The 14814-nt window shown below is 42.3% G+C and overlaps 1 protein-coding gene across 5 annotated transcripts in view; it reads left to right on the top strand.

The window, feature by feature from the left end:
• RALYL (RALY RNA binding protein like) overlaps positions 1–14814 on the top strand; it is an 832191-nt gene that overhangs the window by 756424 nt on the left and 60953 nt on the right. The window lies entirely within an intron of this gene.

Raw genomic sequence — 14814 nt, forward strand, 5'->3', positions numbered from 1 at the left:
GCTTGCTCGAACTCATGTCCATTGCAGCAGTGATGCCATCCAGCCATCTCATCCTCTGTCGTCCCCTTCTCCTCCTGCCTTCAATCTTTCAGCATCAGGGTCTTTTCTAATGAGACAGCTCTTTACTTCAGGTGGCCAAAGTATTGGAGCTTCAGCATCAGTTCTTCTAACTCGGGATTGATTTCTTTAGGATGGACTGGTTTGATCTCCTTGCTGTACATGAGACTGTCAAGAGTCTTCTCCAGCATCACAGTTCAAAAGCATCAATTCTTCGGTGTTCAGCCTTCTTTATGGTCCACTCTCGCATCCATACATGACTACTGGAAAAACCGTAGCTCTGACTATACAGACCTTTGTAAGCAAAGTAATGTCTCTGATTTCTAATACGCTGTCTAGGTTTGTCATTGTTTTTCTTCCAAGGAGCAAGTGTCTTAAGTTCATGGCTGCAGTAATCTGCAGTGATTTTGGAGCCCAAGAAAATAAAGTCTGTCAGTGTTTCCATTGTTTCCCCATCTATTTGCCATGAAGTGATGAGACCGGATGCCATGATCTTCATTTGAAAGTTGAGTTTTAAGCCAACTTTTTTACTTTTCTCTTTCACTTTCATCAAGAGGCTCTTTAGTGCTTCTTTACTTTCTAAGGTGGTGTCATCTGCATATCTGAGGTTATTGCTATTTCTGCCAGCAATCTTGATTCCAGCTTGTGCTTCTTCTAGTCCAGCGTTTCTCATGATGTACTCTGCATATAAGTTAAATAAGCAGGGTGACAGTATACAGCCTTGACGTACTCCTTTCCCAATTTGGAACCAATGTGTTGTTCCATGTCCAGTTCTAACTGTTGCTTCTTGACCTGCATGCAGGTTTCTCAGGAGGCAGGTCAGGTGGTCTGGTATTCCCATCTCTAAGAATTTTCCACAGTTTGTTGTCATCCACAGTTAAAGGCTTTAGCGTACTCAATGAAGCTGAAGTAGATGTTTTTTTCTGAAATTCTCTTGCTTTTTCTATGATCCAATGGATGTTGGCAGTTTGATTTTTGGTTCCTCTGCCTTTCCTAAAACCAGCTTGAACATGTGCAAATTCTTGGTTCATGTACTGTTGAAGCCCAGCTTGCAGAATTTTGAGCATTACTTTGCTGACCTGAAATGAATTTAATTATGTGGTAGTTCTTTGGCTTTGCCCTTCTTTAGCATTGGAGTGAAAACTGACCTTTTCCAATTCTGTGGACACTGCTGAGTTTTCCAAGTTTGCTGGCATATTGAGTGCAACACTTTCACAGCATCATCTTTTAGGATTTGAAATAGCTCAACTGGAATTCCATCACCTCCACTAGCTTTGTCTGGCTCTAGGTGAGTGATCACACCATCATGGTTATCCAGGTCATGAAGATGTTTTCTGTATAGTTCTTCTTGTATTCTTGCCACCTCTTCTTAATATCTTCTGCTTCTATTAGGTCCATACCATTTCTGTCCTTTATTGTGCCCATCTTTGAATGAAATTTTCCTTTGGTATCTCTAATTTTCTTGAAGAGATCTCAAGTCTTTCCATTCTATTGTTTTCCTCTGTTTGTTTGACTTGTTCACTTAGGAAGCCTTTCTTATCTCCTTACTGTTCTTTGGGATGCTGAGTTCATATGGGTATATCTTTCCTTTTCTCCTTTACTTTCACTTCTCCTCTTTTCTCAGCTGTCTGTAAGGCCTCCTCAGACAGCCATTTCACCTTTTTGCATTTCTTTTTTGGGAGATGGTTTTGATCATCCCCACCTGTATAAAGTCACAAACCTCCGTCCATAGTTCTTCGGGCACTCTGTCTATCAGATCTAGTCCCTTGAATCTGTTTGTCACTTCCACTGTATAATCGTAAAGGATATGATTTGGGTCATATCTAAATGGTCCAGTGGTTTTCTCTACTCTCTTCAATTTAAGTATAAATTTTCAATAAGGAGTTCAAACTCTGAGCCACAGTCAGCTTCCAGTCTTGTTTTTGCTGCCTGTATAGAGCTTCTCCATCTTCAGCTGCAAAGAAAACAGTCAGTCTGATTTCAGTGTTGACCACCTGGTGATGTCCGTGTGGAGAGTTGTCTCTTGTGTTGTTGGAACAGGGCATTGCTATGACTGGTGCGTTCTCTTGATAAAACTCTGTTAGCTTTTGCCCTGCTTCATTTTGAAATCCAAGGCCAAACTTGCCTGTTACTCCAGGAATCTCTTGACTTCCTACTTTTGCATTCCGGTCCCCTGTGATGAAAAGGACATCTTTGGTGGTGTAAATTCTAGAAGGCCTTGCAGGTCTTTGAGAACCATTCGACTTCAGCTTCTTTGGCACTAGCGGTTAGGTCTTTGAGAACCATTCGACTTCAGCTTCTTTGGCACTAGTGGTTAGGTCTTTGAGAACCATTCGACTTCAGCTTCTTTGGCACTAGTGGTTGGGTCTTTGAGAACCATTCGACTTCAGCTTCTTTGGCACTAGTGGTTGGGTCTTTGAGAACCATTCGTTCTTTGGCACTAGTGGTTAGGTCTTTGAGAACCATTCGACTTCAGCTTCTTTGGCACTAGTGGTTAGGTCTTTGAGAACCATTCGACTTCAGCTTCTTTGGCACTAGTGGTTAGGTCTTTGAGAACCATTCGACTTCAGCTTCTTTGGCACTAGTGGTTAGGTCTTTGAGAACCATTCGACTTCAGCTTCTTTGGCACTAGTGGTTAGGTCTTTGAGAACCATTCGACTTCAGCTTCTTTGGCACTAGTGGTTAGGTCTTTGAGAACCATTCGACTTCAGCTTCTTTGGCACTAGTGGTTAGGTCTTTGAGAACCATTCGACTTCAGCTTCTTTGGCACTAGTGGTTAGGTCTTTGAGAACCATTCGACTTCAGCTTCTTTGGCACTAGTGGTTAGGTCTTTGAGAACCATTCGACTTCAGCTTCTTTGGCACTAGTGGTTAGGTCTTTGAGAACCATTCGACTTCAGCTTCTTTGGCACTAGTGGTTAGGTCTTTGAGAACCATTCGACTTCAGCTTCTTTGGCACTAGTGGTTAGGTCTTTGAGAACCATTCGACTTCAGCTTCTTTGGCACTAGTGGTTAGGTCTTTGAGAACCATTCGACTTCAGCTTCTTTGGCACTAGTGGTTAGGTCTTTGAGAACCATTCGACTTCAGCTTCTTTGGCACTAGTGGTTAGGTCTTTGAGAACCATTCGACTTCAGCTTCTTTGGCACTAGTGGTTAGGTCTTTGAGAACCATTCGACTTCAGCTTCTTTGGCACTAGTGGTTAGGTCTTTGAGAACCATTCGACTTCAGCTTCTTTGGCACTAGTGGTTAGGTCTTTGAGAACCATTCGACTTCAGCTTCTTTGGCACTAGTGGTTAGGTCTTTGAGAACCATTCGACTTCAGCTTCTTTGGCACTAGTGGTTAGGTCTTTGAGAACCATTCGACTTCAGCTTCTTTGGCACTAGTGGTTAGGTCTTTGAGAACCATTCGACTTCAGCTTCTTTGGCACTAGTGGTTAGGTCTTTGAGAACCATTCGACTTCAGCTTCTTTGGCACTAGTGGTTAGGTCTTTGAGAACCATTCGACTTCAGCTTCTTTGGCACTAGTGGTTAGGTCTTTGAGAACCATTCGACTTCAGCTTCTTTGGCACTAGTGGTTAGGTCTTTGAGAACCATTCGACTTCAGCTTCTTTGGCACTAGTGGTTAGGTCTTTGAGAACCATTCGACTTCAGCTTCTTTGGCACTAGTGGTTAGGTCTTTGAGAACCATTCGACTTCAGCTTCTTTGGCACTAGTGGTTAGGTCTTTGAGAACCATTCGACTTCAGCTTCTTTGGCACTAGTGGTTAGGTCTTTGAGAACCATTCGACTTCAGCTTCTTTGGCACTAGTGGTTAGGTCTTTGAGAACCATTCGACTTCAGCTTCTTTGGCACTAGTGGTTAGGTCTTTGAGAACCATTCGACTTCAGCTTCTTTGGCACTAGTGGTTAGGTCTTTGAGAACCATTCGACTTCAGCTTCTTTGGCACTAGTGGTTAGGTCTTTGAGAACCATTCGACTTCAGCTTCTTTGGCACTAGTGGTTAGGTCTTTGAGAACCATTCGACTTCAGCTTCTTTGGCACTAGTGGTTAGGTCTTTGAGAACCATTCGACTTCAGCTTCTTTGGCACTAGTGGTTAGGTCTTTGAGAACCATTCGACTTCAGCTTCTTTGGCACTAGTGGTTAGGTCTTTGAGAACCATTCGACTTCAGCTTCTTTGGCACTAGTGGTTAGGTCTTTGAGAACCATTCGACTTCAGCTTCTTTGGCACTAGTGGTTAGGTCTTTGAGAACCATTCGACTTCAGCTTCTTTGGCACTAGTGGTTAGGTCTTTGAGAACCATTCGACTTCAGCTTCTTTGGCACTAGTGGTTAGGTCTTTGAGAACCATTCGACTTCAGCTTCTTTGGCACTAGTGGTTAGGTCTTTGAGAACCATTCGACTTCAGCTTCTTTGGCACTAGTGGTTAGGTCTTTGAGAACCATTCGACTTCAGCTTCTTTGGCACTAGTGGTTAGGTCTTTGAGAACCATTCGACTTCAGCTTCTTTGGCACTAGTGGTTAGGTCTTTGAGAACCATTCGACTTCAGCTTCTTTGGCACTAGTGGTTAGGTCTTTGAGAACCATTCGACTTCAGCTTCTTTGGCACTAGTGGTTAGGTCTTTGAGAACCATTCGACTTCAGCTTCTTTGGCACTAGTGGTTAGGTCTTTGAGAACCATTCGACTTCAGCTTCTTTGGCACTAGTGGTTAGGTCTTTGAGAACCATTCGACTTCAGCTTCTTTGGCACTAGTGGTTAGGTCTTTGAGAACCATTCGACTTCAGCTTCTTTGGCACTAGTGGTTAGGTCTTTGAGAACCATTCGACTTCAGCTTCTTTGGCACTAGTGGTTAGGTCTTTGAGAACCATTCGACTTCAGCTTCTTTGGCACTAGTGGTTAGGTCTTTGAGAACCATTCGACTTCAGCTTCTTTGGCACTAGTGGTTAGGTCTTTGAGAACCATTCGACTTCAGCTTCTTTGGCACTAGTGGTTAGGTCTTTGAGAACCATTCGACTTCAGCTTCTTTGGCACTAGTGGTTAGGTCTTTGAGAACCATTCGACTTCAGCTTCTTTGGCACTAGTGGTTAGGTCTTTGAGAACCATTCGACTTCAGCTTCTTTGGCACTAGTGGTTAGGTCTTTGAGAACCATTCGACTTCAGCTTCTTTGGCACTAGTGGTTAGGTCTTTGAGAACCATTCGACTTCAGCTTCTTTGGCACTAGTGGTTAGGTCTTTGAGAACCATTCGACTTCAGCTTCTTTGGCACTAGTGGTTAGGTCTTTGAGAACCATTCGACTTCAGCTTCTTTGGCACTAGTGGTTAGGTCTTTGAGAACCATTCGACTTCAGCTTCTTTGGCACTAGTGGTTAGGTCTTTGAGAACCATTCGACTTCAGCTTCTTTGGCACTAGTGGTTAGGTCTTTGAGAACCATTCGACTTCAGCTTCTTTGGCACTAGTGGTTAGGTCTTTGAGAACCATTCGACTTCAGCTTCTTTGGCACTAGTGGTTAGGTCTTTGAGAACCATTCGACTTCAGCTTCTTTGGCACTAGTGGTTAGGTCTTTGAGAACCATTCGACTTCAGCTTCTTTGGCACTAGTGGTTAGGTCTTTGAGAACCATTCGACTTCAGCTTCTTTGGCACTAGTGGTTAGGTCTTTGAGAACCATTCGACTTCAGCTTCTTTGGCACTAGTGGTTAGGTCTTTGAGAACCATTCGACTTCAGCTTCTTTGGCACTAGTGGTTAGGTCTTTGAGAACCATTCGACTTCAGCTTCTTTGGCACTAGTGGTTAGGTCTTTGAGAACCATTCGACTTCAGCTTCTTTGGCACTAGTGGTTAGGTCTTTGAGAACCATTCGACTTCAGCTTCTTTGGCACTAGTGGTTAGGTCTTTGAGAACCATTCGACTTCAGCTTCTTTGGCACTAGTGGTTAGGTCTTTGAGAACCATTCGACTTCAGCTTCTTTGGCACTAGTGGTTAGGTCTTTGAGAACCATTCGACTTCAGCTTCTTTGGCACTAGTGGTTAGGTCTTTGAGAACCATTCGACTTCAGCTTCTTTGGCACTAGTGGTTAGGTCTTTGAGAACCATTCGACTTCAGCTTCTTTGGCACTAGTGGTTAGGTCTTTGAGAACCATTCGACTTCAGCTTCTTTGGCACTAGTGGTTAGGTCTTTGAGAACCATTCGACTTCAGCTTCTTTGGCACTAGTGGTTAGGTCTTTGAGAACCATTCGACTTCAGCTTCTTTGGCACTAGTGGTTAGGTCTTTGAGAACCATTCGACTTCAGCTTCTTTGGCACTAGTGGTTAGGTCTTTGAGAACCATTCGACTTCAGCTTCTTTGGCACTAGTGGTTAGGTCTTTGAGAACCATTCGACTTCAGCTTCTTTGGCACTAGTGGTTAGGTCTTTGAGAACCATTCGACTTCAGCTTCTTTGGCACTAGTGGTTAGGTCTTTGAGAACCATTCGACTTCAGCTTCTTTGGCACTAGTGGTTAGGTCTTTGAGAACCATTCGACTTCAGCTTCTTTGGCACTAGTGGTTAGGTCTTTGAGAACCATTCGACTTCAGCTTCTTTGGCACTAGTGGTTAGGTCTTTGAGAACCATTCGACTTCAGCTTCTTTGGCACTAGTGGTTAGGTCTTTGAGAACCATTCGACTTCAGCTTCTTTGGCACTAGTGGTTAGGTCTTTGAGAACCATTCGACTTCAGCTTCTTTGGCACTAGTGGTTAGGTCTTTGAGAACCATTCGACTTCAGCTTCTTTGGCACTAGTGGTTAGGTCTTTGAGAACCATTCGACTTCAGCTTCTTTGGCACTAGTGGTTAGGTCTTTGAGAACCATTCGACTTCAGCTTCTTTGGCACTAGTGGTTAGGTCTTTGAGAACCATTCGACTTCAGCTTCTTTGGCACTAGTGGTTAGGTCTTTGAGAACCACATTCGAGGTCTTTCAGCTTCTTTGGCACTAGCGGTTAGGTCTTTGAGAACCATTCGACTTCAGCTTCTTTGGCACTAGTGGTTGGGTCTTTGAGAACCATTCGACTTCAGCTTCTTTGGCACTAGTGGTTAGGTCTTTGAGAACCATTCGACTTCAGCTTCTTTGGCACTAGTGGTTAGGTCTTTGAGAACCATTCGACTTCAGCTTCTTTGGCACTAGTGGTTAGGTCTTTGAGAACCATTCGACTTCAGCTTCTTTGGCAGTAGTCGTTAGGGCATACGGCTCTACTGTAGAATTTATGTGTTTTCATCGTGCTCCACTAACAGCACCACAAAAGTCATAATTGTTCCAGAAAGAATAAGAAAGAAAGTTGGAGAAGGAAGTGGCAACCCACTCCAGTACTCTTGCCTGGAAAATCCCATAGACAGAGAAGCCTGGTAGCTTACAGTCCATGGGGTCACAAGAGTTGGACACGACTGAGCAAATTGTTCCAGAGTGGGATTATAAAAGTTTGTGAGCATTAGGTCTAGTCAGTAAAATTTAACATTTCTAGCCTCTGTTTCTTCCTCTTCTGTTCTTTTCCTAGGTCTGGGCCTCATAAGCAAATCCTTGACTACTCTAATAGTCTCTTACTGATTAATTTTCCTGACTCTGTATTCTTCCCCAATCTCATTAATTGCATGACCAACTGCAAGATTATTCTAAACTAAATGCTTTGTCACTTCCTCACTCAAAAGTCAAAATTACTCTCATTGAGCAGGTGAGGATCCAAGCTCCTCACTGTAGTTCTCCAGGCAAATCTGGTCTCCCATTCCTGGTTCTGCCATTCCCAGTTCTCAGCTACTCTTCTCCTGGCTTAATTGAACACGTAAATGTTTCTGGACTTAGGTTCATGTACCTCCACGTGGAAGTCCTTTCCTTTATCACAAGAAATGTGTTACCAACACATTATCTACCTCTTATAGACAAATTAGTGTGATTCACAGAATTACCTGTCTTTCAAATCCAACCCGGGGAATGCCATTCTTGTGAAACAGGTTTGGACCCTCCTGTGGCACAAAGGAGGCATCTGTCCTCTAAAGCCAAACCGGTTGTTCGTCTTCCTAATTAGGATACTTAAGGCTTCTGCTTAACTGCATAGCTGTTTCCATGAACGTCATTCCATTTTAGATTACAAATTTGCCCTTCAAGTCACCCTTGCACAAAGCACGTTCTCAAATATTCATAGACTGTGTCATCAGTGTTCTTTTGGCTTCTTGTGTTTTGCCTTTTCTGTGCACGCTGTGGTTGGCCAAGACCTACATCTTTAGAATTCTACTCCGTTGTTATTGTTGTTTAGTCTCCAAGTCCCGTCTGACTCTTTTGCGATTCCGTGGACTATAGCCTGCCAGGCTCCTCTGTCCACGGGATTTCCCAGGTGAGAAAACGGAAGTGGCTTTCCACTTCCTTCTCCAGAGACTCAGATCTAACCTTCCCAAGCTTCCAGCTTGTCTGTATTAGGGAACAATTGCATAACAACAAGTTGATTTAAAATATTATTCTTAGTAAAAGAAATACTCCTGACTCATGGTATCTGCTACTCTCTATAAAAATAACTCGTGGTGTTATATCCTCCACAACCCATCTTTAACGATGAAGATTATGCAGTCAGAGTACAGAGGTGGGACTGGGAAAAGAGTCTTGCCCAAGTCATGGGTTAGTATCATATTCCTTCATCACAGTGCTTCTGATGGAGAAAAGGCATATTTTCATGATTGGTTTTTTTTTTTTTTTGCACTGCCTGTCTGCCTGTCTATCCCCCATTAGACAGTCAATCCAAAAGTATTGCCAGGACTTACACAAAGCTTTTAATAAACTTTGTTGGTCTATTTGAAGTTGGCATGAAGTGGCCATATCTGTAATACATAAGCATGCCTACAGATTTTGTGGTATTTGCTAATTCTGACTGTAGCTCAGATCATCAGCTGCTCATAGCCAAATTCAGGCTTAAAGTAAAGGAAATGGGGAAAATCACGAGGCCAGCCAGGTATGACTTAAATAAAATCCCCTCTGAATATGCTGTGAAGGTCATGAATAGATTTAAGGGCTCAGGCCTAGCAAACAGTGTGCCTGAGGACTATGGATAGAGGTCATAATATTGCACAGAAGGCAGTGAACAAAACCATTCTAAAGAAAAAGAAAAGCAAGAAGTCAAAGTGGTTATCTGAGGAGGCTTTACAAATAGATGAAGAAAAAAGAGAAGCAAAAAGCAAGGGAGAAAGGGACAGGTATTTCCAACTAAATGCAGAATTCCAGAGAACAGTGAGGAGAGACAAGAAGGCCTTCTTCAGTGAACGGTGCATAAAACTCGAGGAAAACAGCAGAAGGGGAAAGACTAGAGATGGCTTCAGGAAAATAGATATCGAAGGAACATTTAACCCAAAGATGGGCACAAGAAAGAGACCTATAGATGCTGAAGAGATCAAGAAGAGATGGAAAGAATACACAGAAGAATTGTAAAAAACAAACAAAAAAAGATCCTAATGAACTAGATTACTACAATGGTGTGATCAGTCACCCAGAGCCAGACATTCTGGAAAGTGAAATCAAGTGGGCCTTAGGAAGCACAGCTGTTAATAAACCCAGTAGATGCAATGGAATTCCAGTAGAGCTATTCAGAATCCTAAAGGATGATGCCATCAAGATGCTGCATTCAATATGTCAGCAAACCTGGAGGACCCAACAGTGGCCACAGGTCTGGAAAAAATCAATCCTCATCCCAATTCACAAGAAGGATAGTACTAATGAATGTGCTAACCATCAGACAATTGCACTCATCTCCCAGGCTAGTAATGTCATGCTTAAAATTTTGCATGCTAGGCTTCAGCATTGTGCAGATGAGAACATCCAGATGTCCAGGCTCAGTTTAGAAAAGAAAGAGGAACCAGAGATCAAATTGCCAACATTCACTGGATCATAGAGATAGCTAGGGAATTCCAGAAAAGCATTCAACTCTGTTTCATTGACTACGGTAAAGCCTTTGACTGTGTGGATCATGACAAACTGTGGAAAGCTCTAAAAGAGATGGAAATACCAGACCATCTTACCTGTCTTCTGAGAAACCTGTATGCGGGTCAAGAAGCAACAGTTAGAACCCTGTATGGAACAACCGATTGGTTCAAGACTGAGAAAGGAGTATGGCAGGGCTGTCTACTGCCACCCTGTGTGTTTAACGCATACGCTGAGCACATCATGAGAAATGCCGGGCTGGAATTACAAGCTGGAATCCAGCTAGGCGGGGGAAACAACAACAACCTCACATATGCAGATGATACCACTCTAATGGCAGAAAGTGAAGAGGAGCTAAAGAGCGTCTGGATGAGGGTGAAGGAAGAAAGTGAAAGAGCTGGCTTAAAGCTAAATATTAAGAAAACTAAAATTATGGCATCCAGCCCCATTACTTCATGGCAAGTAGAGGGGGAAAATGTAGAAGCAGTAACAGATTTCCTCTTCTTGGGCTTTAAACTCACAGTGGACAGTGACTGCAGCCATGAAATCAGAAGATGATTGCTTCTTGGCAGGAAAGCTGTAACAAACCTAGACAGTATGTTGAAAAGCAGAGACATTACTCTCCCGACAAAGATTCGTATAGTCAAGTCTATGGTCTTCCCACTGGTCGAGTACAGTTGTGAGAGCTGGACCATAAAGAAGGCAGGCAGGATGCCAAAGAACTGATGACTTCAAACTGTGGTGCTGGAGAAGGCTTCTGAAAGTCCCCTGGACAGCAAGGAGATCAAACCAGTCAATCCTAACGGAAATCAACTCTGAATACTCAATGGAAGGACTGATGCTGAAGCTGAAGCTCCAGTATTTTGGTCATCTGATGTGAACAGCCAACTTATTGGAAAAGTCTCTGATACTGGGAAAGATTGAGGACAGAAGAAGAAGATATCAGAGGATGAGATGGCATCACTGACACAATGGACGTGAACTTGGGCAAACTTTGGGAGATGGTGAGGGACGGAGAGGCCTGGCACGCTGCAGTCCATGGGGTCACAAACAACTGGGAAACTGAACAACAACTGTGTTTAATACACTGAACTAAGTTCTATTAAAGAGAAGGCAACGGCACCCCACTCCAGTACTCTTGCCTGGAAAATCCCATGGATGGAGGAGCCTGGTGGGCTGTAGTCTGTGGGGTCACTAAGAGTCGGACACGACTAAGCAACTTCACTTTCACTTTTCACTTTCATGCATTGGAGAAGGAAATGGCAACCCACTCCAGTGTTCTTGCCTGGAGAATCCCAGGGACGGGGGAGCCTGGTAGGCTGCCGTCTATGGGGTCATGCAGAGTCAGACACAACTGAAGCGACTTAGCAGTTAGCAGTCAAGTTCTATTAAGAATGCAAAAAGATGAAGGCAGGCAGGAAGGAAGGAACTAGAGGTAGGGACAGAGAGGAAAGAAAGTGGAAGGAAGGAATTGGATGTTCTCTCTTCATTCAAAGAGTTTGGCTGTAGAGAACCTAGGAAGGGTAAATCCATTAATATGCCTTGCTTCAGACTCCAAAATTTCTTCTCTTTGAAATGTTGTGTCATGAAAGATCTGAATAACTTAAACCAAAATCTAAATACTTTTCCATGGATGTTATATAATAGAAAACAAAAATTGTCATTAGGTACCAGTCTGATACAGGATCCCTTCTTAAATCTGTTGATGTCATTTTTTAATTAAGGGGGACAGACACTAAAGCACACGACCTCATAGTAAGCATCTGAAGTCTCATTAGTCAGTAAGAGGAGAAAGAAAGTGAAAGTGTTAGTCACTCAGTCATGTCTGACTCTTTGTGACCCCATGGACTATAGCCCAGCAGGCTCCTCTATCCATGGGATTCTCCAGGCAAGAACACTGGAGTCAGTTGCCATTCCCTCCTCCAGGGAACCTTCCTAACCCAGGATGCAACCTTCCCACACTGCAGGCAGATTCTTTACCATGTGAGCTACCAAGGAAGTCCAAGGAACTTTTCATAAGAAGAGAAGGAGCTTATTAAACACAGAAAAGCATGACCCCTCAAATTCTTCAATGCCTAATTAGATCTTCATTCTCAAAAAGCTTACAATTTAATAGGAAAAGTAGATATATAAAGGAAAACCCAACAAGCATATGGTGTCTAGCAGTAAATGTGAAATGCTGTTAAATAGATTGCAGATGAGAAATCCACCTTCCAGTGGGCTGAACTAAGAAGAATTAATAGGGGAGGTAAGATTAAAACTAAGCTCCAAAAAGCAGATAGACATAATAGAGAAAAGAAAAACTCTTTGCTGGAAAAGGTATGTAAATAATAGTAATGGTATTTTCTGCTTCTGTCATGTATTTCGCTTGATGATATTCTGGTCATGATGCTAAGTGCTTTATGTACATTGTTTCATTAAATTCTTATAACAAGTCTTTAGGGTAAAGGGTGGAAGTTAAAGATAAGGAACCTGAATCTTAGTAATTACAAGTGACTCTCCAATAAACATAGATGCAAATCAGTCTATCTGGTTGCACACACTATTAGGTCAAGCATTAAGTTATCCTGTTCAAATGACGTTGCTTTGATAAACAATGGACTATATACCTGGAAATATACTTTAGAGCAGACCCTGAAGACCAGTTTGAAGAATGGTGCATGTGTTCAGTTCAGTTCAGTTGCTCAGTCATGTCTGACTCTTTGCAACCCCGTGAACCATGGCACGCCAGGCCTCCCTGTCCATCGCCAACTCGTGGAGTTTACTCAGACTCATGTTCATTGAGTTGGTGATGTCATCCAACCATCTCATCCTCTGTCGTCCCCTTCTCCTCCTGCCCCCAATCCCTCTCAGCATCAGGGTCTTTTCCAATGAGTCAACTCTTTGCATGAGATGGCCAAAGTATTGGAGTTTCAGCTTTAGCATCAGTCCTTCCAAAGAAACCCCAGGGCTGATGTCCTTCAGAATGGACTGGTTGGATCTCCTTGCAGTCCAAGGGACTCTCAAGAGTCTTCTCTAACACCACAGTTCAAAAGCATCAATTCCTTGGGGCTCAGCTTTCTTTGTGCTTTTGGTCTTTTTTCTATAGGAATCGGGACATTCTGGAAGTTTTCAATAAGGAGGACTTATGGCTTTTATATATATGACTTTGCATTCACTATTTAAGAGGCGGTGTGAACTAAAAGCAGAAACCCAATTAAGAGTTTAGTGGAAATGGATAGGAAAAGAAAGGTGTAAAAAGAAAAGAAAGGAAAATGGACAGGGATGCTTTACACCTAAGACTGTCCTCAATTCTGAACTGACTTTAAGTTTTCAAAAAATGTCCGACATCTAAGTTGCAAAATTTTTAAAACTCTAGGTTTGGGAATCTATAGTGGTAAAATATACATCTATTTTGGCAGAGTAAGTAAAAACAAGCAGGAGCTTAATCCCAGGTTCAGTAGAAACATTCTTAACAAGAGCCCCACCTCCCAAAGTACAACAAGGCAGAAAAGATTACAGACAAAGGCATATTGGACACAGAGATGGCTTGTCTCAGGAGCATCATGTGGAAACCAGATACAGCAGCCCAGACCCAGACCCCACCTACAGATAACCCTACTGAAAGAGGAAGCTCCAGGACTGCAGGCTAGGTGATTGGGCAGCCTTCTCCTGAGAAGAGCCCTGAAGGGCACGAAGCCAACAGCTTTCCCAATTGCTGAAGAAGCAGCCAAGATTGTCTAGGCCCTAATTTGCAGGACTGTAACGAGCATCTGCTGCTCACCATCCCAAGAGTGGAGCTGGGCCATTTGCACAGGGCTGAAGGCTGATTCAGAATTCCCTGGTAGGAACAGGGAGGAGAAGACAGGTTACATTGTTAGTTTTATCTAAGCTTGAATCGCCTTGACTAAGTAATCCCAAATTTTGTAGTAATATCACTCCAATCTTAAAAGACATTCTATTAAGTAGGATATTAGTGATTTATTTGTTTATGTCTTTTTTAAGGAGATAGTCAACCTCATTTCTGGGCTGAGGAGTGACCCCACTTACTGAAAATATATATTCTATTAATCTCCAGCCACAGTCCTATTTCTCTTAGCCCAACATCTAATGTTTTAAGACAAAATAGTTTCTATCACGTTTGATAGATTTAAGTAAAACTACATGACATGCTTCCATCAAAGGAAATTAAAATCATTCTTCAAAGCAGAGTCAATTTGCAATTATGACAGATGATGATTTTCAAATTTAGTTGAGATTCAACAATGGCACTTTGATGTCTTGGAAATAATTGATGTAGGAGTAATTCTCTATTTTAAACTGTGTTCTCCTTTCAATCTGGTTCTTCATAATAGAAACTCTCTATGGGGTCACTTATTCTTGCAGTTTTTATTTTGCAAACTACTTTATATCATAAATAAAAATTTGCTTGTTATGGAAATTTTCTTATTTTATAATAGAAAATGTTTTTTCATGTTTATATTGGAGAAAGTCTGGTGAGCAATTAACATATATTGATGCCTACTTTATCATACGGCTTATATGATATGCCTTAGTTGACAGATAGCTCTATTTCAAGCAAACATATGTTGCATTCAGTTTTTTATTACTTACAAAAATTCAGGAAGACTAAAGACTCAAACACTCAATTTCTTCAGGAATATCCAACCAAGATTATTATAAACTTGAAAGGAAAAGTGAAAGAGATGGATAGTAGACTGACATCAAAATCCTCACACCAGATATTGAGGCACAGCTCTCCACTTGAGGCATGGGTACCCAAAAACTCACTTAATGAAAGCTCATAGACAAGTATAGCTCTTCTAGAGTTATAGTTTTAAAAATCTTTGATCTTATTA

The sequence above is a fragment of the Bos mutus genome, chromosome 14 (assembly GCF_027580195.1).
Source record: "Bos mutus isolate GX-2022 chromosome 14, NWIPB_WYAK_1.1, whole genome shotgun sequence".
Taxonomy (NCBI): domain Eukaryota; kingdom Metazoa; phylum Chordata; class Mammalia; order Artiodactyla; family Bovidae; genus Bos; species Bos mutus.